The 24,793-nt window shown below is 40.9% G+C and overlaps 1 protein-coding gene across 1 annotated transcript in view; it reads right to left on the bottom strand.

Moving 5' to 3' along the window:
- LOC133463810 (carbohydrate sulfotransferase 8-like) overlaps positions 1-23,936 on the bottom strand; it is a 227,037-nt gene extending 203,101 nt beyond the window's left edge. The window contains exon 1 of the mRNA XM_061745536.1: positions 23,281-23,936. The gene's annotated coding sequence lies outside the window, so the exon portion shown is untranslated. The remainder of the gene's footprint in view (positions 1-23,280) is intronic.
- Positions 23,937-24,793: the final 857 nt, after the last annotated feature.

Raw genomic sequence — 24,793 nt, 5'->3', positions numbered from 1 at the left:
CAACGGTGAAACGCAACATAGTGAAACTCAGCTTGGAGAACATCTGGGATAAACGGCAGAGAATTGAAATAGAGGCAGTTGTTACCCCCAAAGTGTGCACAGCAGTGATGAAAGTCCCTGGTGAACATATACAGAAAGAAATGATAAACAGAGGACTCCAACTTGCAGATTTCCCTGGAGATGATAAACCTGAACTTTCTGTATTAATTGGCTCAGACTACTACTGGCAAGTAGTATCAGGCCGATTAGAGAGACTAACACAGAGCCTGGTGGCGCTGGAGAGCACCTTCGGCTGGGCAGTGCAGGGCCCAGTAACAGTGTCCAGCATGACAGAAACCACATGCATGCACATTCAGCTCAGTGAGGATGCACAGATTGACAAGCAGCTGCATGCATTCTGGGAGCTTGAATCCCTGGGTATCACAAGTGAGAAGCCTGAGAGCCCAGAGGATGAGGAAGCATTGCAGCGGTTCGAAGAAACCTCCATCATCAAGGATGGGCGTTATCAAGTGGAGTTGCCGTGGCGACCAAACCATCCTCCACTCCAGGACAATTATCGCATCGCAAGAAAGAGACTGGAGAGTTTGAAACGGAAACTAAGAAAAGATGTTACACTCTACAGCAGATACAACGATGTAGTGGAGGACTACTTGAAACAAGGAATGGCTGAGGATGTGACAAGGGAGCATACGTCACCAACAAGAGGTGAGACATATTACTTACCTCATCACGCTGTATTGAGGGAGGATAAGCTGACAACAAAACTGCGGGTCGTGTTCGATGCTTCATCCCACGAAGAAGGAAGTCCCTCACTGAATGACTGTCTCCTAACAGGTCCCAATCTGAATCCAGATCTGATGAGTGTTTTGATCAAGTTTAGACTGCATGAAATTGCATACATGGCAGACATCAAGAAAGCATTTCTGCAGATATCACTCTCAGAAAGAGACAGGGATGCTGTGAGATTTCTGTGGTTCACAGGACCACCCACAGAGGAGAAGGATGAGAAGCTGCGTGTGCTGAGAATGACAAGAGTGGTGTTTGGAGCTTCCTCAAGCCCGTTCTTACTCGCAGCCACTATAAGGAAACATTTGGGACAGTTCAAGTCGGAGCAGCCACAAGTGGTGGAGACCATCAGCTCCTCACTTTATGTGGATGATTTTATTTCAAGTGCAAGTGAGGTGATGGAGGCCCATAAAGTGACAACATCAGCAAAGAACATCATGTCTGCAGCAGGCATGGAGCTTTGTAAATGGATGACGAACTCCCCTGAGCTCAAAGAAAAGTGGCAGGAGAGCTCAATGGACTGCACTGCACAGCTAGAAACCCATGGGTCAGTGCTGAAGGTTCTGGGTCTGGTCTGGAGACCAGTAACTGATGATTTTGTTTTTGACCTCAGGGGGCTGCTGGATATTCTGAAAGACAGAAAGAACACAAAACGCAGCGTCCTGCAGTCTTCTGCGCGCATTTTTGATCCTCTAGGATTCTTGACTCCCTTTACCATCAGGATAAAGTGCATGTTTCAGGAAATGTGGGAGAGAGGGCTCAAGTGGGATGAGGAACTGCCACATGATTTGACAAAAAAATGGGAACAGTGGTGCTCAGAGCTCCCACAACTGCACCAGCTGTCAATCCCACGGTGGTACAAGATTCACATGCTGCAGCAGAACATTCAAGATTTAAAGCTGCATGTGTTCTGTGACTCAAGTGAAAAGGCTTACAGTGCAGTGTCTTATCTGCAGGGAGAAACAAAGGATGGAGAAGTGACCGCAAGCCTGGTAGCATCCAAGTCCAGAGTGGCCCCACTCAAGAGGATGACACTGCCACGCCTGGAACTGATGGGAGCTGTAATAGCAGCCAGGCTGGGGAGCACACTCATCAAAGCACTGCAGCTGGACAGAACACAACTCAGACTATGGACAGACTCAATGATAGTTCTACACTGGATTCGTAGTTCTGCTAACAAGTGGAAACAGTTTGTTTCCAACAGGGTGACTGAAATTCAGTCTCTGACTGATCCACAATCATGGTCACACTGCAGCGGGAAAATTAATCCAGCTGACCTTCCCACCAGAGGTCTAATGGTGAAGGACCTGAAGCAGAGCACATTGTGGTGGAGCGGACCTTGTATGCTGATTTCACCTGAGCAGTCAGAGAGCACTCAAGAAGAAGATCAGGAAGGTGAGCTGAACACTGAACTCAGATCCAAATTCCAGGTTGCTGTACAGTTTGTCAAGCAAGACACAGAATTCCTAAAACCAGTGTTATGTCTGGAGAAATACAGCAAACTCAAAACAGTGCTCCGAGTAACAGCTTGGATAAAGAGGTTCATCACCAACACCCGCTCAAGCACAAAATTGAGTGGTGAACTAACAGCAGAAGAGCTGGATGAAGCGGAAAAATACTGGATAAAGGTGATCCAGATCCAGATATTCAGTCTGGAAATTGATCTTCTGAGAGCAGGAAAACGCCTTAACAAAGACTCCAGAATCCAAGAGCTGAAACCATTTTTGGATGAAGATGAGCTGCTCACTGTGGGAGGAAGGCTCCAGCATTCAGAGCTGTCTTATAGAGAAAAACATCCATGGATTTTGCCCAAAGACCACAGATTCATAGAAATGTTGGGACAGTATCATCATGAGAAGATGATGCACGCAGGTGTAAGAGACACTTTAGTGCAAATCAGAGAGAAATATTGGATTTTGAGAGCACGGCAGGTGGTCAAGAAAGTTGTTTCAAGATGTGTACTCTGCAAGAAGTTCAAAGCAAAGGCAGGGCAACAGACGACGGCGCCGCTGCCAAAAGACAGAATAACCGAGTCGCCACCATTTGAGATCACAGGTGTGGACTTTGCAGGGCCGCTTTATGTCAAAACACAGAACTCCATGACAAAGTCATACATCACACTCTTCACGTGTGCTGTAACCAGAGCAGTACATTTAGAGCTGGTCTCGGATCTGTCCACGGAGAGCTTTCTGCTAGCCCTGAAAAGATTCATCGCAAGAAGAGGATTATGCAAAGTTATCTACTCGGATAACGCCAAGACTTTCAAGCGGGCTGATCAGGATTTAAAGGAGCTCTGGAAAAGCATCAAAAATCCACAGCTACGAGAGTTCTTCTCAGAGAAGGGCATCACCTGGCGGTTCATCGCTGAAAGAGCAGCCTGGTGGGGTGGATTCTGGGAGAGGCTTGTAAGGTCAGTAAAAATCATTCTCAGGAAAGTGCTTGGCAGAGCTAAACTCAGGTTTGAAGAAATGTGCACCATTCTGACTGAAGCTGAAGCTGCAATTAACTCAAGACCACTCACTTATGTCCACAATGAGGTGGATGAGCCGCAGCCGCTGACACCTGCTCACTTCTTAGTGGGTCAGAGACTGACTTGTCTACCTCCTAAGTCATTTCCAGCTGATGCTAACCATCCAACAGCCAACAAGGAGCAGATGACCAGGAGGTGGCGGTACAGGCAAAGAATTATGACCAACTTCTGGAACAGATGGAGGAGAGAATATCTTCTGGACTTGAAGTCAGCGCATCGCTGTGACACCCCACGGTCTTCGCCACTGAAGGTCGGGGATGTTGTACTCATCGGAGACGACAACACTCCAAGGCAAAGCTGGAAGCTGGGAAGAATCGAGGAGCTGTTTCCAGGTCGTGATGGCCTGGTGAGGTCATGTGCAGTTCGCACTACTTCGGCGACTGTACTGCGGAGACCCATCCAGCTGTTATATCCTTTGGAAATTTAGATAAACTGTAGTTTATCGGGGGGGAGGATGTTGAGAATTTATTTGAGAGCATATATTATTTGTTAAAACGGGTTTTGTTGGAGAATAAATAAGTTAAAGTTATAAGATAATAATTCATTAAGAGAGATGTGTATATTTTAAGTTAAAACCAGAATTATCTTATTTTCAGTTTATTTGGTTGAGAGGACATTAAACGGACTACCTTTCCCATGATGCTTTGCGAAGCAAATACAGGAAGAGAACGTGATGACGTCAGAGTCTGCTGTTGCGGGAAGAAGATGCTGTACCTCCTTTTGAATAGCTGCACACGCTGTAATGTTTTGCTGACCCTTTTTATTCACTAAAGAGTTCAAATTGAGCAAACGTCTCGCTTCGTCCTTTATCCCGTTGCAAGAGTAAAAGCTGCAACAAAGATGAAAACTGACCAGATTAAATCACACCTGGATGTAGAGGATGCTGAAGAACTACTGCTTTCTATTGTAGCTACAGTATTAACTATGGAAGTATCAACAGAAACCTGAGAAACTCAAAGAAAAAAAATATTAATCATTATAACTTCAACTGTGCATAGTTTATAGAATTTTACATTTACTTAACCATCATTAAATAGGCATTGACTTATATTAACAATGACAATGACATGAATACTCCAAATGCTCACGATTGCTTGGCCTTAACCTTAACCTTTGCCCTCTTCTACTGGAAGGTTTTCCAAATGATCTCCAGCGTCTCCACAAGTGTTCAGTGTCCTCGGCCAGGACACTGAACACCTCAGAGCCCCAGTTTCAATTTTATACCCTTTTTAGTTGTGCTCAAGAAGTCCTAAATTTAATCTCAGCTCTCCTAAAAGAGAGGAGGTGATAAAACAATAAAACAAAACTGCTTCTAATGAGACAGGTTTGGGTGGTGACAGCCATTTTTCAAGGGGATGTTAAACATATTCTCATGTAGGAAGTTTGACAAAATGATTGTCGTTATCATTTAGGAGTTGCCGACATTTTAACTGTGGTAAATTCATTTTCAAAGATTCAAAAGCATTTGGAGAACTGATTGAAAAGACATGAATTGTCCAGGTATGAGTCATCCCTCGTCACGGTGAGACAAATGAAGCAGATAAAAGGTATGCAGTTTAACTGAGGTATTGAGCTGGCATTTAGCAGCGGTTTGACTGGAGCCACCAAGTCCAAGGACATCTCTGTGCACATCATCAGACTGAAAGAAACAGCGTCATGAATCTATAAAGAGCGATAGCAAAACCTTGGGTGTGGCCGAATAAACATTTTGGTATATGCTTTATACGAAATAAAGCACTGGTGAGCTCAACAGCATCCAAAGATAAATGTGTCATTGACAAAATCTACAATCAAGAAGCCCCTTCAGGTTTACAAGTTGGAAGTTTTAAACCACTGATAACGTTCAAGAACAGAAGAGCCAGATTAGAATTAGGCAGAAACCACCTTAAAGAGCCTTCCATGGTCAGGAGTTTGTATCAGAATCATGGGAAGATGCAAAAACTCATCAGCCAAAACACACATGCGTCAAACATGGTGGAGGCAGTGTTAAGGTTTGGGCGTGTGTGTGTCTACTGATTGGATTGACTTCTGTTCTGTGACAATATGAGTTGGAATCCCACCTGCTTTTGTTACTAGACCTCATTTAGATAAATTACTAGAAAATTACTATACATCTGTTTGCTCTACAAAGAGCTCAATGAGACAAATGATGCTTGCAGAGATGATACTCACTGTTTACCATCTGCATGATCAAGATTACACTTCCTGCTCCCACCACCCGCACATTTATATCAATTACAGAACATGGTTATATAAATCGCGTAACTCCTCTTTGATCACTTTCCATTTAAGTTCCTCATTGTCTCTTCAGATCTTTGTTGCATGATATTTGTATTAATGCACAGATTCAAACCAAACGTTCCACTTTAGCTCTTTTCTTCTCATTTTTAATCAGATCAGCACAGCTACTGTCATTTTTAATATTGATAACTATGTAAATTTGTTAATTCTTTGTTACTAATATGAACGAACGGGAACAGCACATACTCTCTCAGAGTAGGAGCAGGGAAACTGAGGAATAAATATCCCAATCTTTAATATTAAACAGTGTAATTACAATGTAACAAGAGACTACTTTGGTCACTTTTGATCACATATTTCACAGTCCATGACAATATTATGTAACCACAGGATATCTAGAGAAGAACACTGTTAAGTACATATTCAGCCCACTTCATAGTAAATACCTTTTAATTAAGAGGTAAGTAAAGTGTCCACGTTAAGAAATAGGAAGTGTTAATGCTAGCTACTATAAACAGCTCAGTGTTTGTGTTAAACATCAACAACTTACCTATCGCAATCATCGTGAGGATATAAACAGTGAGGCTGTTCAGGCAACGATACTTGAAACCTTAAGTTTAAATATTTATGACCAACCTTCATTAAAGATGAATGCAAAGCACTTAAGTTGAGGGGCAAATATTACAATGTTTTATGTGCCACAGATCAAGTGTATTTCATAGAAATGTACAGGATATTCATTTTCCTTCACTTAATACAGAACAGCTGAATGCTTATGAATTAGAATCGATTAAGTTACTCTCTCTAATCCGCCCTGTCTTGTGAGGAAACACGTTTATAGGTCCGAAATGTCGTCCTTGTGTCCACAGTAAAGAACAATGAGATGGCAGCTTATCCCGATGTTGTTAGTCGCCACTGTTTCCCATGACAACATATACTAATTCAAGCCATAGCCATGTATTTTCCCATAACAATAGCAAGTGGAGCAATGCGGTGAAAGAACAGTGGAAAATCTAATTCAAGACTGATGTTGAATATCTTACATATGATTGAAGTTGGACCAACGGATCCAACAACCTGCTCTCACCGCATAAATCCACACTTTCAAACATTGACACGTGTACAGACATCAAGGAGCAGTTTAGGGGAAAGTTTCCAACTCTCACGCAATGAGCATGAAACTCCTGATACTTTCTCAAGTTCTCAAGATGCATATCCATTTTCTCACTGTGAAAATCTAATTAACAACTGATGGCGCTGTGACGCTAAAACAGGAGACAAACATGGAGACAAACACCAAACACCAAAGTAGATACAGCAAGGTTTTTGAAACGGTTGGTAGGAGAGTGATAAGTATCCTCTGTAGATAACTGCAGGTTCATTTATTTACTGTCTGAGACCTCACTTATCAACGCCCTGCACACTGGAACCAGTGTTTGTAAGTTAACAAAACCCTTTGTTTGAATGTGATGTTTTAGGCTTATTAACACTTTTTTTTTTTTAAGACTGTCGATTGTTAAATACACAGGCACAGGTTTAGTTCAGGCCCAAGTGGGATGTGTTTATCTATTTGTGTGCTGGAAGAAACATCAAACCTACAGTATGAAACATTTTGAAAGAATTGTACTGGAAGTTTGTGTATTTTACTGGACTAATATGATCAAATGATGTGATGCACATGTGTTTAGTCATCTGAACTGGTTTCATACATCATTCAGTTTGTAGACATTTGGGTGTCATGTTACAGTCCTGCTATGCTTACAACTTCATTAGGAAAACTGCTTAATTAACAGCAATGTTCACACAATTTTGTAGTTTTTATGGTGCTAAAATTACCTTATGCAAGTTGATGAAGGACAAATGAAATGCTGTTGCGTTTACGTTTTAAGGATGCCAAGGTCTCCTAATTCCACAAATCTATTATGATTTATACTCATGCATGATGCTCAGTCAGTGTTCTGCTGCAACATCCTTTTTTTCTGCCTGCTGAGGGGTACTGTAGGCGTGAAGGAGCGCCAGTGAATTACTATGGCAATGCCGCTTTGTGTCTCCACTGCTGCGACTCCGTTTCTCTTCCTTACGGTTCAGGGTTTATTTCTGAATTTGTTGGAGGTTGATAATATTTTAGTGAGTATTTACACCTCACTCCTCATGTTCATCACTGGCCCAGGTGATGCAGGACTTTTGCAGGATATTCCACCTGATTTTGAAATGTAAAACAACCCAAAGACCTGTGTTTTGTCGCCCCTCTGCTCTACCTTGGAAGTTAGCAACCAGTATGCCAGTAAAGCATCACTTAGTAGTGCGTAACTCTAATACGACTAATCAAACGCGTTACTATTTCCAAACCAGTAATCAAATCAAAGTTACTTATCCAGGTCACTTAGTGTTACTATGTTTGTCAATTTCCTTAGTAAAAAGATATATCTGCTTTCTTCACGCGTCTCGGCGAGTGACGTCAGTATGACAACTTACCTACAGCTATGTAGGACCAAAGCTGACATAATTCATCAATGATGCAAGTATAAGGAAAAATAAAAATTAAAAATATATATTTTCTGCTTTTATTTTTGATTATGTCAGCTTTGGTCCTCCATACATATCCAGCAACCAGCGACACGAACGTAAACAACAATGGAGGGAGGAGACTAGGGCTGCAACGATTCGTCGATGTTGTCGACAAAAATCGATAATCAAAATTGTCGACAATGAATTCCATTGTCGACAATAGTCGCCAGACGTGTTTTTCCAAACGGAGTGAGGCATCTCACTTCAATACGTCCTCTGCCGAGAGTCGCGCATGCGCGATAGCGTCTCTGCCGAGCGGCAGCGGGTAAACAATAATGACGGCGTCCCGTCCTGTAGCAGCTGCATGTAACAAAACTTCTAAAGTTTTGGAGCCTTTTAGCCTGGATACGGTAAATAAAAAGATTACTTGCAAGGTTTGCAAAGCCGACCTTGCTTATCACGGGAGCACGTTGGTAATGCACAAGCATTTGAAGAGAAAGCACGTCGGGTCTGGGTGACGAGTTTCAACAAATGATACACACAACCCAGAGAACGTCCTGCCATCCAGAACCGATTTCACCCACTTGATACAGAAAAAATATGAGACGTTTTATTTTATTTTTTATATAACACATTTGCCTGTCCTTAAAAAATGAAAAATAATAGATAGATGTTTATTTATTCATGGATCTATGTCTAACTGATCACTGTGCCTGTCCTTGGTTTTAAATAGGACATTTTATTAACTTTTTGTATGAACAGTAGCAAAGTTGAAGAAAATATCTACAGGACTGTCTCAGAAAATTTGAATATTGTGTTCTTTATTTCTTTATTTTCTGTAATGCAAATAAAACAACAAAAATGTCATACATTCTGGATTCATTACAAATCAACTGAAATATTGCAAGCCTTTTATTATTTTAATATTGCTGATTATGGTTTACAGCTTAAGATTCCCAGAATATTTAAATTTTTTGAGATAGGATATTTGAGTTTTCTTAAGCTGTAAGCCATGATCAGCAATATTAAAATAATAAAAGGCTTGCAATATTTCAGTTGATTTGTAATGAATCCAGAATGTATGACATTTTTGCATTACAGAAAATAAAGGACTTTATCACAATATTCTAATTTTCTGAGACAGTCCTGTATTTTTCATTGAAGTACCCATCTTTCTCGTGTTTATTATCATTTGCCACATAATTAAAGCGACATACTAAATTTAAGAAAAAATTACTAATTATCCGATTAGTCGACTAATCGTTTCAATAGTCGGTGACTAGTCGACTATTAAAATAGTCGTTAGTTGCAGCCCTAGAGGAGAGAGTTGCGTGTTTTCTAGCTGGAAATACAGTTACTATTTTGAGTTTGTGTCAACTAACGATGGGAGTATTTAGGTTTGTTGTGTTATCTAGCTTCAAAAACACTCCGTCGAATTTGAAGGAACCTTTGCAGTCGCAGCACCGGCACGATCAACCTCACAGAGAAACTCCCATCAAGTGCCCACCACCCACCCACCATTTTTTTGGAGCAACTGAATAGTGAGCTAGAACATCACATCAATCAGGCGAAACATGTTTTTTTTTTCTACTAAACAAAACTTTTTTCCCCTTATCTATAGGCTACTAGTATTATTATACTATTATATCTTGTACAAAAAAGTAATTTAAGAAAGTCATTAGTTTAAATAAAGTAACTTGAATTTGCTACAGACTGTTATTAGTGTGTTATTACTGCTTTAGCGCTACTCTGTGGCTGCGTTATGAAACCGCTTATAAGTAACTTGGTGATAATAATATTATTTTCTGCCAAGCTACTAACAAATGCAGTCCTTCTTTAAAATACACAGTACGACATTAAACACATGAAATACCCATGACGCACCTATGAACAGTAGCACAGGGGACGGTAAGTGCACACGGAGCAGCAGCTCTGTGTGTCTCCTGAAGCCAGTGAGAGGATATGCAAATGAGGCGGATTTTCCGACGTACTTTTACACATATAATGGACGTTTTACCATTTAAAAGACCAACCGCCAAAACTCAAGGTAAGTTATCAGTTGTATTTTTCAGTTTAAACCACAACAAATCACTTGACACATACGTCTTACCATTTCAACAGCTTCAGGAGTTCTGCCGGGAGTCTGTGCCTACGTCGCTCCTGAATATTTGTGTGCACCTCTAATTAAGGCCCCCCTATGCTACAGGTGACAGGGAACTATACAGAATTGTGTGCGTCAGGAATCATGAAGATGCTACTTTTATTTTATTTTATCTTTTCTAAATAAAGGAATTCTCTATGAAATTGTCGTTTTTGTTATAGTAAATAATAATTAAAAAAAAATATATATATATATTATTTATCAGATTTTCAATGTCATCTGGCGGGCCAGATATTATTGGAGACGGGCCAATTTTGGCCTGCGGGCCGCCAGTTGCCGACCACTGCCTTAGATCATCAAATAAGAGTCTTCTCATCATACCTAGAATTTACAATAGATCTGCTCATGGTGCTTTCAGTCACTACGGAATTCCTTGCCGCAGGAACTGGTCTGCTCCAACAGTGCCCTCTTTCAAAAGCAGATTTAAAACGTACCTTTTTGCACAGGCGTTTGACTAAACTCTACATGATTGGCCTAGTGATAGCACTTTTGTTTTAATGGTATTATTGTTGTTATTGTTGTTTTTTATTTTTCTCTTGACATCTTTTTGTCTGTTTCTGTTATTGTAACCCTGTAATTTTGTTTGTTTGTTTATGTATTTGAGCACATTGAGTCCATGCTCGTCGTGTGAAATGTGCTATATAAATAAATTTGCCTTGCCTTGCCCTCGTTTCGTGCTATAATAAACAAGATCCCGACTACTATCAATGCCGACCTGCTTTACATCCTCTTACCTAGAGACAGAGAGATGGAGAGAAATCTGAAGGCTGCACTGAAAGAGCTGGACTTAGTGTCAACCACCTCGGATATCTGGACTGCTAACACCAGAAGCTATATGGGAGTAACTCTTCACTGGATCAGTATAGATCCACATCCGAGCAGGAGGAAGAGTACACCCCCACAGATGATGATGTCACTTTTTTTTTTTTTTTTTAGATCTGTCAGAAATTCTTTCAGGTAAAAAAATGGAACCATCACTGTCAGTTTACCACAGGTTCACAGACCATCAACATCATTTCCACGAGTGATGTGGAGAGAGATTTAAATACCAATGCAGTGAGGAAGGCTGTGTGTAACAGCAGCGCAGCGAAATGTACAGCTCTTTGGACCAAATCAAGTAGATCAGCGCTTGCATCAGAAACAGTGGAGGAAGTCAGCAACAGAAAGCTCCTGGAACCAACATCCACAAGGTGCTGTAATGCTTTTGTGATGCTGTATAAAGAATTGCAGAAACCCCCATGAGTGAGCTGAGTACTCTGTGCACCACAAAGGGATTTAAGTGCTTCAAAGACAACAGGTACCAGTTCCTGCGCGAGTACTGCACCGCCATGAGGCCTCTGACTGCAGCACTGGACATTTTACAAGGTGAGCTGAGCTTTGAAGGGATCAAAGTGTCCTGCTGGAGACAGGTGGCCGGTCGGAGGCATCACAGCGACTTCCGGCGCTCGCTTGACTCCACCATCCTGCCAGATACATCCCCACCCCACCCCACTCAAAAAGAAATCTTTTCATCTTCAGTCAGCATGTTTATTATTTGTCTGTGAGCAAAAGATGAGGAAGGGATACTGATATATTTCTCAGGTGATGAAATTAGTTAAATGTACTCATTAGTCATTTGAGGTGTCCTGCAGGGTCAAAGACGGTAGATACATTGTATAATTAGATTTGGTAAATTAAATCCTAATCCTGGGGCTTTACTACACACACTTGAAGTTGAGGGAGAAGACTCTGGCTGTGAAAGATGCCCTATCCAGGACGACTGCAGGCCTTCCAGACGCCATAGTGCAGGTATGTGCCATCTTTCAGCTGGTTAAGATGTCTTGCATCACAGTATTCATTAACATGGAACAGACTCTTCATTATCATTGCAGATGAAGATTAAAACAAATACAAACGTCGGTAAGTAGCCTAAAACAAAATGTAATCCATAATACTGATCACGCATTAGACATGGTTTGCAAGTAATTTATCCTGAAGGAATAAGCATATCAATTATATCTTTTAGGCTACCAGGACTCGTTTTGCAGGTGTGCTGGATGACAAAGATGCCCTTCTTGCAGCTGCCAGTTGTCCAAAATTCCAACTCTGAGAGATGCAGGTAAGAGGCAGCGAGAGAAAGAGCTTCTGACAGCAGAGAGCTGCACAACTGCTCCTGCGGCAGCGACCCTGCCGGCGTGACCACCACATCTGGCAGCCAAGGTGAGTGGACTCTTTCACTCTGGAGGCAGAGCCAGAGGAGGACACCTACTCTGCAGAAATGGACGTCACGGACTACCTGAGGTCAGCATATATGACCTTCAGACTCTGCAGCAGTTTTCAAACATTTTCTTAAGGTAGAGCACTTCTGATAAGAGGGTTTAGAAGCTTCATGGTTGATGAGGTACAACCACCGGGTTACTCTCCCCACTCCACTGTTTCATTCATTACAGGCGATTACAACATAAGATTCATAAGAGTCCGAAATAAAAGTAGATAATAGAAGTCACATGGTTTGTTTGTAAAACCACTCCGGGCTGCTCTCATGTTCATAAAACACGTTAAAAACAATTTAATAGTTGCATTTACTGTATATACAATGTAGATTTTAAATTTTAATCTTTGCATTTATAGTGTCAACATTTAAATATGTCAGGTCAAAAAAGACTGTCTTTAATTTATCTTTTATAAAAACCTGTATTTTGTTAGGAAATAGTTTTTAAGTTCAAATTAAAATGTCAGGAGAAACATTGTTGACGTTACTATAAAAAATGCACCTCCAATAAAGTGAGTGTTGTCATTTTTATGTTGAGGCAGTAGGTTGTTTTGGTTGACAGGTGCTGGAAGTCACTAATGAAGTTACTTGTAATCTAACTTAGTTACTTTTAAAATCAACTAATCAGTCATGTAATTAAGTTACTCTTTAAGGGAGTAATCACATTACTTTTTCAAGGTTACTATGGCAACACTGGTAGTAACAGAGTGGGAACAAAGGCGAGGCAGGCACTGTCGAGAAAATGTAAGCAAGCAGTCCGTGACCAAGCATTACGTTGGTGGTTTTGGCTTGTTTACTTATTTCAGTATTGGAGGCAGTTTATTTGTTTATTTTCATTTGAATCATATCGTGACATGCTGTACATTTTATTTCATTTATATAAATCAACTGTCCAAATGTGATCCCCTAATTCCACAATCATCTAAGGCGACACAATAAAGTTATTATAAAAATAATCTTATCTATAAAAAACATTTTCTTCCACTTGTAATTCCATGCACTGATGCAACCTGATATTAACAGCCTTTAATATTTTTAATATGATATCACCCGCAACCAAAGTCGACCAATGAATGTGATTCTTTCTTTGAAGGGTAAACAGTGTTAATAGGAACACAATTCCTTGGATTTATTAGAGTTAATTTCTCTTTTTGAAATGTTCCATCTTTCTCAGATACATTTCCCTCTCCATTTTGGGCCTGTCTAAAATTAGGGAAGTACAAATATGTCATCTCTAAAGCCCGCTGTGTCCTAAATGGGAGGTGGATAGGTTCATCAGAATGTGGTCGTTATTCGTCACTATCCCTGCATGAGCACCTGTTGTTCAAACTGCCGCGCTGGGAGAACGGCAGTGATCCGTGTGGCCTCGAGCTTTGAAGGGATCACAGTGTCCTGCTGGAAACAGGTGGCCGGTTGGAGGCATCACAGCGACTTCCGGCACTCGCCTGACTCCACCGTCCTGCCAGATACATCCCCACCCCACCCCACCCCACTCAGTTTCAAAAAGAAAAAAGAAATCTTTTCATCTTCAGTCAGCATGTTTATTATTTCTCTGGGAGCAAAAGATGAGGAAGGGATACTGATATATTTCTCAGGCAATGAAATTAGTTAAATGTACTCATTAGTCATTTGAGGTGTCCTGCAGGGTCAAAGACGGTAAAGACATTGTATAATTAGATTTGGTAAATTAAATCCTAATTGAATGAATGACCCTCTGCCTGTGGTCCTCGTTTAATCATATGGAGAAATAGATAATATAGATTAATTTTCTCTCACAAAAATGCATGTAATTATGGTGGTGAATGAAGTGATTACTTGACAATAAACATGAAATAACAGTGAAGGTACGTGTAAGTGTGTTTCCACTTACTGATTTATTAGTTAATTCATCAGTTTATTTTCTTTAACCCCCCCCCCCCTTGTGTGCATACATATGAGTGGTTAATACCGAGTTTTGTAAAACCCAATCTTGATACAAGAAAAAGGACAAAAAAATTCTCCCAAAGAGGACTAAGATCACTGAAGGTGGAACGTGAAAGACTAGGAAAGAGTCGGACATGAAAGAGCAGGAAAGAAAAAAAAAGACAGTGATGGGTGCAGTTTGGTGACTGTGTGATGTTTTGTAGTGAGTGTGAATGAATGTACAACGTGTTGTGTTGGAATAATAGGGGACATATCTAAGCCAACCTAAGCTATTTCTATGTCCTCTTTGTGTCAAACAAAGAGGACGATCACATGATAATTTATCTAGTAGGTGCTGACTGGGAAGTTTTAGATTGTATCATTATTAAAGAACTCCCATGAGCTTTTTAGACAGAATAGTCTTTCCCCTAAACCTTCCAACCTATAGTTGTTTAATCTTTTTCTAATTCTGCTTCATAAATTTGAAGATTAAAAATGTTCATCGGTGCCTCTGGTTTTGAGATGCAAGTCTGGCTTTCTGAGAATTCCTCCTGACGTGGAGGTAGATTTGCTGGCATTTCCCCTCCTGGGAAGATTGGCAAGAATCTTATGCACTTTCCGCTTGCAAATTATGTTTCTCATTGAAAAACATTGAACTTCAGTGTGAACTTTTCTGAGTTTATTGCTTACAACTTTCCCCCAAAGCATTAACACACCTAAAACATCCAGACCAGCCAACTGCCCAAACGTTTGCTTTCATAGAGGTCTGCACTCAAGTTGATGCAGTGAGAACATTGTATTATATATATATATATATATATATATATATATATATATAGATATATATATATATATATATATATATATATATATATATATATATATATATATATATATATACATATATATACATATATACACATATAAACACATACATACATATATATACATACGCACACATATACACATAATATATATATATATATATACATACACACACACACTTTTTTTAAGTAAATGATGGCATGAGGAAAATATTTGACTAATACTGAGATTGACGATCAAGTTTTATCAAACATATACAAACACTAAAAAAACACAGGATTAAAATTAAAATATGCAAGCTTTTCTACATGACTGTACGAGTATCTGATTTGACCCCAGAGCATTGTGGGATGATCAGATCTCAGCTCTACTGTGGTTCCAGTCTTTGCCCAAGGCTCCAACCAGTTATGACTGACTTTAAAATGAGGTATCGACTCGGAGGACAGCTGCACAAAACCATGTTACAATCGCAGTACATCAAATCAGTGCATCTTTTCATGACTAGGCAATTTTCTCAGTATCCTCACAGAAGACCATCTTCTGTACTGTCGTACAAACAAATGTAGCGCAGCAGTGGCCATAGGACTACTGGATCAATTTGCTGATTGCATTAAGGACAAATATGCTCATCATTTGATTTTCTTCAGGCTACTTGCCATCCATTACTAGAAAAACATTTCTGTATCTATTTGTGTATGTGCTTCTGTTATTGCTCATGGATGGCAGACTTGGCAAATGCGCTCTCTCTCTCTCTCTCTTGCACATACTTTCTGTCGCTCACTTTACCTCAGCCTCTTTCGCATAACAAGATGAACATTTTTACTTTCTCTCCTTACTTGGTTTCCTCTCCATGCCGCCTCCCTCTAATCCTTCCATGGAAGTGACTCACATTACAGCGTTCTTCAGTTTAATGCACTTTAATAGCATTAATATCTGCTTTGCCTCTTCAGCTGCAATAAACACCCCTTCCGTCTTAAGAAAGCAGCTTAAGAGCAATTGACATTGCTAGTGTACCAAAACAGAAACGTACCTCGGGTGAAGAGCAGAATAACTCATTGTAAAAGAGTAATCTGCTTTTTTTAAACACTGGCGCCCGCCCAGCACAGCGTGGCACATAGTGTACTGTAAACAGACACTGAGGGAAGTTAGACGCGGAGCAGCCAGCTCCCTGTTGTCCTTCCTCCTCACTCATACTGTGTGGAGGCGAGCTGCAGATACGGGAACAACACAAGTCCTTGCCACCTTCTGTGCCACCCATGTCGCTGCGGCAGTGACAGCCAAGGTCAGCTCAGGAGTGACAGAGGGCTCCTGCATGGAGATAAGACTCTCGCAAACATCTGAGCCGCCATGTGGCTTTTGGATGGAAAGAGAATCCTGCACCTGAATTATTCATATGGGTCTCCCCCATCCTAAATAACAGCCGGCAAGCATTGTTTGACATCCCGAATGAATAATTAAGGACTGACCTTTCGTTCCCATTGGAGGTGATGGGTTGAAACAGCCATACTTTGTGACTATTAGATATTGTGAAATGATGTGAAGCAAAACTATGAATTTTCTGCACTGAGATGGTTTAAACTCTCAGGCATAAACAGTGATGCTAAGAAAAGAAACACACCACATACTTGTGGGATGCATTGATATACAAAGGCATAATGCTGTCTCTGATGATTGTTCTCAAAGCAAATCCTGAAACTCCTTTTCCCCTTCTTCTGTGTTCCACTAAAAATGATACTTTAGTTTATTCCTGAGACATCAGAGGGGCTTTGATTATGCCAGTCAAGCGCTTGTGAATCAAATATGACATATTAACACAAAATCAATTCCAGCTCAGCGAGGGAGGTCAAGAGTGGTCACACTGCAAGTGTGGTTTTATTTCAAGGGGGGTCTAGATCATAGATCCCATCAAATCCATAAACTATACCCAAAAGGTAAATATCTATAAGCATGATGTGATATATTTGTGATAGCATTATATACATATTATTTTATGTAAGACAAGCACTCATTTGTGTTGAAAATATTCAGTCGCTCTTTAATGGAACGGAAGAATAAAATATATTTTACTCTCTCCTTATGGAAATTTCTCGGGGACTGACAAATAAGCAACTGTCTTCCAAGACTGAAAAAAAAACATACAATAAATAAACACAAACTAGATGATGCATATTGCATTGCACAGTTCAGAATAAAAAACAAATTAAAAAGACAACCCCAATAATACTGAACAATATTAAAGTTGAATTTATCTATATGCATTTCTTGCTGGTGGTATGCAAATGTGTATGTGGTGATCTTTCAGTTTTATTTATTAATTCATTTTTTTTATTTTTCACATTCTTGTTGGTGAGTTTTGATGAAATTTTTATCAATTCTATTTGTTCTTTTGTTATGTGGGACTGAGAAATCCTGCTGGACTGCTTAGAAGTTGTTTAAAATCTCTCCAAACCAAAGAGTTTCACAAAAACTGGAATAAACATCCAGGGATATTGTGGCACTGGAATCCTGGTCCCAAAAAGAAACCAGTTCCCAGTCTTTTGATCTCCCCATTGCTGAACTCCGTCGCCATTTTTGTTTGCACTTGTTATGCTACTTCAGAACATGGGATCCTACTTAGTGGCTAATTTACTTTCAATCTACTGTACATTTCTCCACAGAATCTGCAGTTTATTTCAAATAACGTGGGTTTACCCAGACTGTCGCGTAAACCTTTTTCTTTTGTTAGACTAGTATACTCCACAGTGACCTGGGGCACAGTTTCATCTGTTCTGAACCTCATTTTAAATGTTCCAGAGTACAGGATAGAAACTTTTGTCAAGGTTTCTACTGGTTTAAATGCGTCATTTCAGAGATTCTCGACATTCTTCAATCAAAGCAAACTAAACCTGAAAACCTGTGTTCTTATGTGGATTTTGATTGGAATGCATTTTCTCTCTCTCTTTTTTATACACATTTCATTGAATTAATCAAAGTCTGGGGAAATGAAATTGAAGGAAAATTACCATTTTATATAAATATGCAAATGGAAAAATAAAAGGTTTTATTCATGCTTTTCTGTTTCAACAGTGTAATAACATCAGATCCTTCCCCACGCTTGCAGGTGCAACTACCCGGATTTTCCTCACACAACAGTGTTTTGTTGTTTTTAACCAATCAGTTGGCATGTTGCACAAGCATATGCACAGTAAGGTCACATATACATATATAGACATACTCACTAATGTATTTCTAAATGCATTATGTTGACAAATTTGGGATTAAGATGTAACAATGAAATGTTAGAATTCCTCCTCAAACTAAGAGTTTGCAGACTTCGATGCATTTGAGCGCACAATATTGATGTTTGTATCTGAAATCACAACTCAAAGTGACTGAATGAGTCACACGTGACACATTTAAAGAAGGTTAATGGGATGAGATCAGTCCTACCGGCCCTGAATGGTGATAAAATGCTGCACGTTTCCTTTTCTTGTCTGATGTTTCAATGTTTATTAGGGCCCGAGCACTTACAGTGCGAAGGCCCTATTGTATCTGTAGGAATTTTCCTTTTCTTTTTTCTTTTTCCGGTGAAAGGAGGACCGTTTTGCCCCCCCAAAAACGTGCCCCAAAAGTCACGGCATTAATGGGCGTGGCAAAATGGCTCAACAGCGCCCCCTAGAAAACTTTGTGCCTCAAGCCTCACAATACGGTTTGACGTACATGCACCAAAATCAGTACACACCTGTATCATGTCGCAAAAAAAGTTTCTTGGCACCATGGCCGAAACCGAACAGGATGTCGGCCATTTTGAATTAATCGTGTCATTTTGATGCAATTCATGCCATTTCTTCGGCCGCTTCTTCGCCCGAACCGTAACGTGCGGTGTGTTATACATCAAAATGTGCGTCTCGATCCTGCGATGATGCGCATTACTTTTCTCAGTCAAAAGCGTTACCGTAGCGACGATAGACGCCAAAAAGCGCACCCACCCTTCATCTGATTGGTCCATATTTGATAGTTCCTACTTTCTGCCATAACTTTTGAATGGTTTGACATAAAAACCTGTGGGTGGTGTCATCGGACTCGGTTTTGATTCCTTGACCATAATTGGTGCAAATTAGCCCCGCCCCTTCTTCTGATTGATCGATATCTGATAGTTCCTATTTTCTGCCATAACTTTTGAATGGTTTGATATAGAGTCGTGGCTGGTGTCATCCGCTAAATGTCCAGGCCTGAAGAATCTACATGCAAGTCATACAAGCGCCACTGCAGCACACCTGAACGTGCACAAGGGTGCGAGGGCCCGTTCATCGCTGCTTGCAGCTTTAATGTTTTATTGTTACTATTTTTATGTTGAAAAGTAAATTTCTGATAAAGATTCCACAGGTATGACAACATAGGCAGACATTTTATTGGGAAAAGGGAATCCAGAAGTACTTGGAGAGAAAGACATATTACTGGTTTTGACCTTTTTGTAGACAGTACAAAAAGTAGCTTCAATAGCTTCAACAAAGCTCCTTTGTGATATCTTAAATTGCACTATTTGCCAAAATGGTGCTATTACAAAATTGGATTCAAGGTTTTCACTGAGGTTGGAGTTCTGGTTCCTTCACACTGAGAGTTAAAAAAAATAAAAACATTGCTGCAGCACACCCGCAGTGAAACACTCATGGAGAGAGCTTCTGAGAGGCAAGCACAGATTCCTGGTTTAAAGAGAGGGGGAGAGACTGTCTGCTGTAGACAGATCATATTTATAGCCAGGGATAGAAATAATTCATTGTGATCAAAGTGCAGATCATGCTTCATTCCATCACAGAGCAGATGTGGCAAAATGAAAAGAGTGTGCTTTCTCTCCTGCTCTCTAGTGGCTTTCCAAATGGAAACAGTGAGGCAAAGTTATCTCTGCGAAGCCGCTGTTTGCTGGTCGTCATGTGTTCTGCGTTCGCTCTCAGGTGACTTCACTTCAGAAGGCGAGTGTACAGTCTCAAAGATGTAACAGACGGTGAAGAATAATGGGGAGAAAAAGCCTCCCACAAGCAACATGTGATTCAAATCAGAGCAAGGCCTGAATATCAGATTATGGCCTTCCGGCAGGGGGTCAGGAGCCTCAAGCAGCGTGGTGCGAAGGACAAACCTGTGTCATGTGGCTACTGTGCAAACATCTGACAAATGGTTGATCAGAGTCAAGTGGTCAGAACTTTCTGATTGAAAAGGTGACTCCGTTTTACAAATCTTCTTCTCCATGCAGTCAATTTGCTGAACTTCATTGCAAATCCGTGTTAGAATGAAAAGTGCACAACAGTTTTAATCCAACTGCAAAGAAGTAAACCCCTAATGCCCCGAGTACACACACACACACACACACACACACACACACACACACACACACACACACACACACACACACACACACACACACACACACACACACACACACACATTCCCATTTTCTTCTTCTTCTTTGCCTTTGTTTAGTCCTTCCTGCTTTTCTTCCCCAGCCTTCTTTGCACTCAAACACCAGCACCCAGACACACACATGGCTCCTTTTACCAGTTTCATTTTCTCTCCCTCCCACACACAGAAACACACGTGCGCCGGTTGCTTTCTCTCTTTCATTTTCTGTGTCTCCAAATCTACTTTCTACTTCCATGTCACTCCTTCAGTACACACAGATAGATACCACTGTGCAAATGCGTGTGTGCACACACACACACACACACACTTGGAAGAGTGCACAGACATGCAAGCTCCTTCATCTCCTCTTTCATTTCTTCTCCCTCCTACACTTTTTCTATCACTACTTCCATGCATGCAAACACACACAGAGGCGCCTGCATCCTTCGCTCTCATTTTTTCTCCCCTTTCAATCACTTTTTCAACACAAAAACACACTTTCATACACACGTACATTTGTCGTTCTCTCTATATATGTCCCTGCTACACTCCTCCACCTCCCACGGCCACGTATACACAAGAACGCACTACCGGCAGTCCAGCTTCTCAGCACTCCCAGCTGGGCTTGGACAGCCCTCTTCCTCCGGCCTTTCTGGGCCATCTGGAGTGCAATGTCCCTACTCTGCTGGTCCCCTGCCAGCCCCTGGGCCTCCCGGGATGAACGCAGCATCTTCAAGCACAATCTGTATGCGTCAAAGCTCCGCTGTGTGTTCAGTGACCCAGCTGAGTGAAATCATTGAGTCTTGCATTTCTCACCTCAAAGGAGCCCCATTCTGCTTTGATGACACCTGCACTCTGCATCTAACTGGGCGGAGGGTGGCAGAGCCATTGATTAAAGCTGCTGAGCAACCTTATGAGTATTACTGCTCCGCATATGATCTAGTGGATTGCTTGTCCTTGAATGAGGAGTGAAAGTCAAAATGTGGAACACAAGTCCAGCACTTCCATGAGCTTGTCAGGTGAAAATAAATAAATAAATACTAGACCCACATCCCGCCTAGATTGTAAATTGTGGCTACTACAAGGCAGAGGATAAGATCTTGTAAAGACAATTTATACAAACATCAGCAGAACTTAAACAAGCTACATTAAGTAAAGCTAGATCATCTCCCTGTGCAGTGTCTTAAAATACATAAAAGCAGCTGGGCACAAGCAATCAATATACAAAGACCTGTCTACTGCAGCTTTAGGATCTGTGTCTGCGATAAAGTCTTAAATATAACATACTAAATAATTATCAGTAAACAAATGGCAGAGAGTGTCTGTAAAAATGAAGATGTCTCCTCTGAAATTAATTATCAGAACTTCAAATATTCCACCTCAGAGGTCCTTGTTCTGCTTTGATGACACCCACGCTCCTCAGCCCAACAGAGTGACTGATTAAAGAAATAAGCCACAGCACATCACAACACTCGTTAGGATATTTTAGATCCTGAACGTTAGGTAATCATATTTATGTCAAAAGGGAAATAAATTGAAATCTTAGTGTTATTGACTGGTATTCTCTGAAATTCAACATCTCATTGGGTTGATTCACAGCTTTTACTCTGATTTCTTTGGACAACCTGTTGGAGGCATGTATAGCTTCAGGTTATTTTCAAGATGCTGGAGCAAAAATATTTTTTCCTGTAAAAGTGACACAACCAATACAAACCTAAGGCCAGGTTTTTTTTTCTTAATTTTCACAGACTAGTGGACACACTAATCCCATCTGACACCCATGCGATAGCAAGATGCAAAGAAATAACATATTTCACTGTGCAACAGATCGTTCAACCTCATCACCAGTTCAACATTTGTGTCTAAAAGCACGGGACCAGAGCTCTGTGAGCAGAATAGAAGTGAAGGGGAGACTCGTGGATGTGTGTAGTATGAAGTTATCAGTCACCTAAGGCATCTTCAATCATAATTCCAATAATGTTAGTGCATCTTGTCTGCCTTCTTCTTCCCCTTGACACAACTGTGATGCATATGAAGTGTGTGTCCCCATCCCAATAACTCATGCAAGAAAAAGGAGTTATGCTTGAAAACATCTGACACCAGGGAAAGAAAACTGCAATAACAGTATGCATATTGTAGGTAACAATATAGTCAAGTTTCCCATCAGTTCTTAACTGATGTTTGAATTCATATAAAATAAATATTACCAATTTAAAGCTAAAAGAGTAATAAATTAAACACAGACAAAGCTATAGAATAAAGAGTTAAAGTTTGAAAGCCATAAAAGTAATTTGAATGACAATGTTCCTGGGGTTGGCTGACATGTTGCATTCTATATAGTTCACTAACTGACAAAACAGTCATGACGGGACGGTGATAACACTTGAAAAGCTAGAAAGAAAAAAAAAGGGTTCTGGTTTACTTATAACCGTCTCTGCAGCAGAATTGACAAAATGACAAAATATTTTTGTCATTGCTTAATAACCTAAACCAACTCAAGTTGGAACTTTCTGGCTGTTGTCCATCCATAAAATCTAACTTTGACAATACTCAACACAAAAGACAAAAGACCCAAGAGGCTGAACTGTTGTTGAACTGATGGGTTACGAAGCAGCAATAGCAGACTGTTAAAATAAGTCCAAACTGGACTGAGAAGAGTTTAGTATAATATTACTGTTCTCCGTTGTATGTGTCTGGACTTACCTTCCCAAGGCTCCCAGGTCTAGCAGGATGCTGGGGAACAGGTGCCGGAGTGAGAGTGTGTCCTCCCGCTCACTAGTTGAGTCTCAGCTTCAGCACCGCGGACAGCGCCTCCGCCTCTTTGGGGAGATGATGCAAGTTTACTGGATAACGCTGCGAACGCATCGACTGCGCACCCCGACAACAACACGTCTCCCTCAAGTTTCATACCACCTCGTTAATCCCCTGACTGGAGCAAACATGCCTCGCCGTGCCTTGTGCGTTTCAGGGTGAGTGCGTCCAATCACAATCCCCGCTCGCACTTTCCTCTCACATCTGTGCGCATCGCCAAACAGTCTCCAAGGACCGGTGCTCCGATCTGCCTCCGGGCGGGCGCGGCTGCACGAACACTCACTTTATGCCCGGCTTTTCCTGCGTTTTGCAGCACATCTTCATTTGCCCGAGTCCCCCTTTGTCTTCACGGCGATGGCGATACAGATAAAGATGGAGCTGCGAAATTTCCTCCCGCGCATCGAGCAGCTGCGGGAGCGGAGTCGCCGGAGTAGGAGGAGTGTCCTCGACGATTTGAGTTCATTTAAGACTTAATACGGATAAGATCGGCGTTTCACTATTATTATCACTCCTCTCTTCTCACCAAAGGGTGGGAATACGGCATGATGAGCTGCGTGATGAGCAGTGATATAACGCCACTGACTCTCCTTTTATCAGAGATGTGACAGGGATATATCTGCTGAAGTCCAACCTCGCTGATTAATTATGAAGTAGTTATTAATTATTATTAAGGAACAGTGAAGGGGGGTGTGGGTGCCTCTGAATGTTTGAAAATGACTTTGAGACTTCTAACTAATGGATTGGAGTGAAAACTATTAAAGGGATTTTAATCAGACACACCTCTACTGAGGACAGTGGTGTTTGCAATACAAGTGCACACTGAATAGATTCATCTGACGGTTCTGAAAGTTAGATCAGGACTACAGAGAAATGGCTTCTGTAACTGTTTCTGTAGCCACATATACTCAGACTGATGTCATATCTATTTTAGACAGAGAGACCAGAAATAATGCATGCCACATTGGAGAGTGTACCTGATAACTCTCTATGCTTCTGACAACTGCCTCAGACATTCAGATACTTTGGGCCGGTCTTATTATAGTGGGCTGTGGAGTGTACAATTGATTTCAGAGTGACGGTAATGATTTGAGGTCCTGTCAATCTTTTCACTGTGATGAGATCAAAGTGCCACTCCAACGTGTTGGCTTATCAAATTAAGCCAGAATGAAATATTACAGCCCTGAGCCAGGGTACATTCATCATCCTTCGAAAAAGCACACATAATAGGCTATTTAATCTTCCACTGATTTGAACGAAAAGATTTTGGCCAGTCATTTCCTCTAAAAAAAGAATGCATTGTGGGTGGGGGGTATAGAGCTCTAATGAAAAGAGAAAAAATGCCCCAGGGATGGATATCAAAAGACAGTGGGTGTGCATAATTCATCTCAGATTATTTCAGAAAGCC

The sequence above is a fragment of the Cololabis saira genome, chromosome 2 (assembly GCF_033807715.1).
Source record: "Cololabis saira isolate AMF1-May2022 chromosome 2, fColSai1.1, whole genome shotgun sequence".
NCBI lineage: Eukaryota > Metazoa > Chordata > Actinopteri > Beloniformes > Belonidae > Cololabis > Cololabis saira.
Note: the sequence above shows the minus strand (reverse complement) of the source record. Positions and strands in the feature narration are given on the sequence as shown.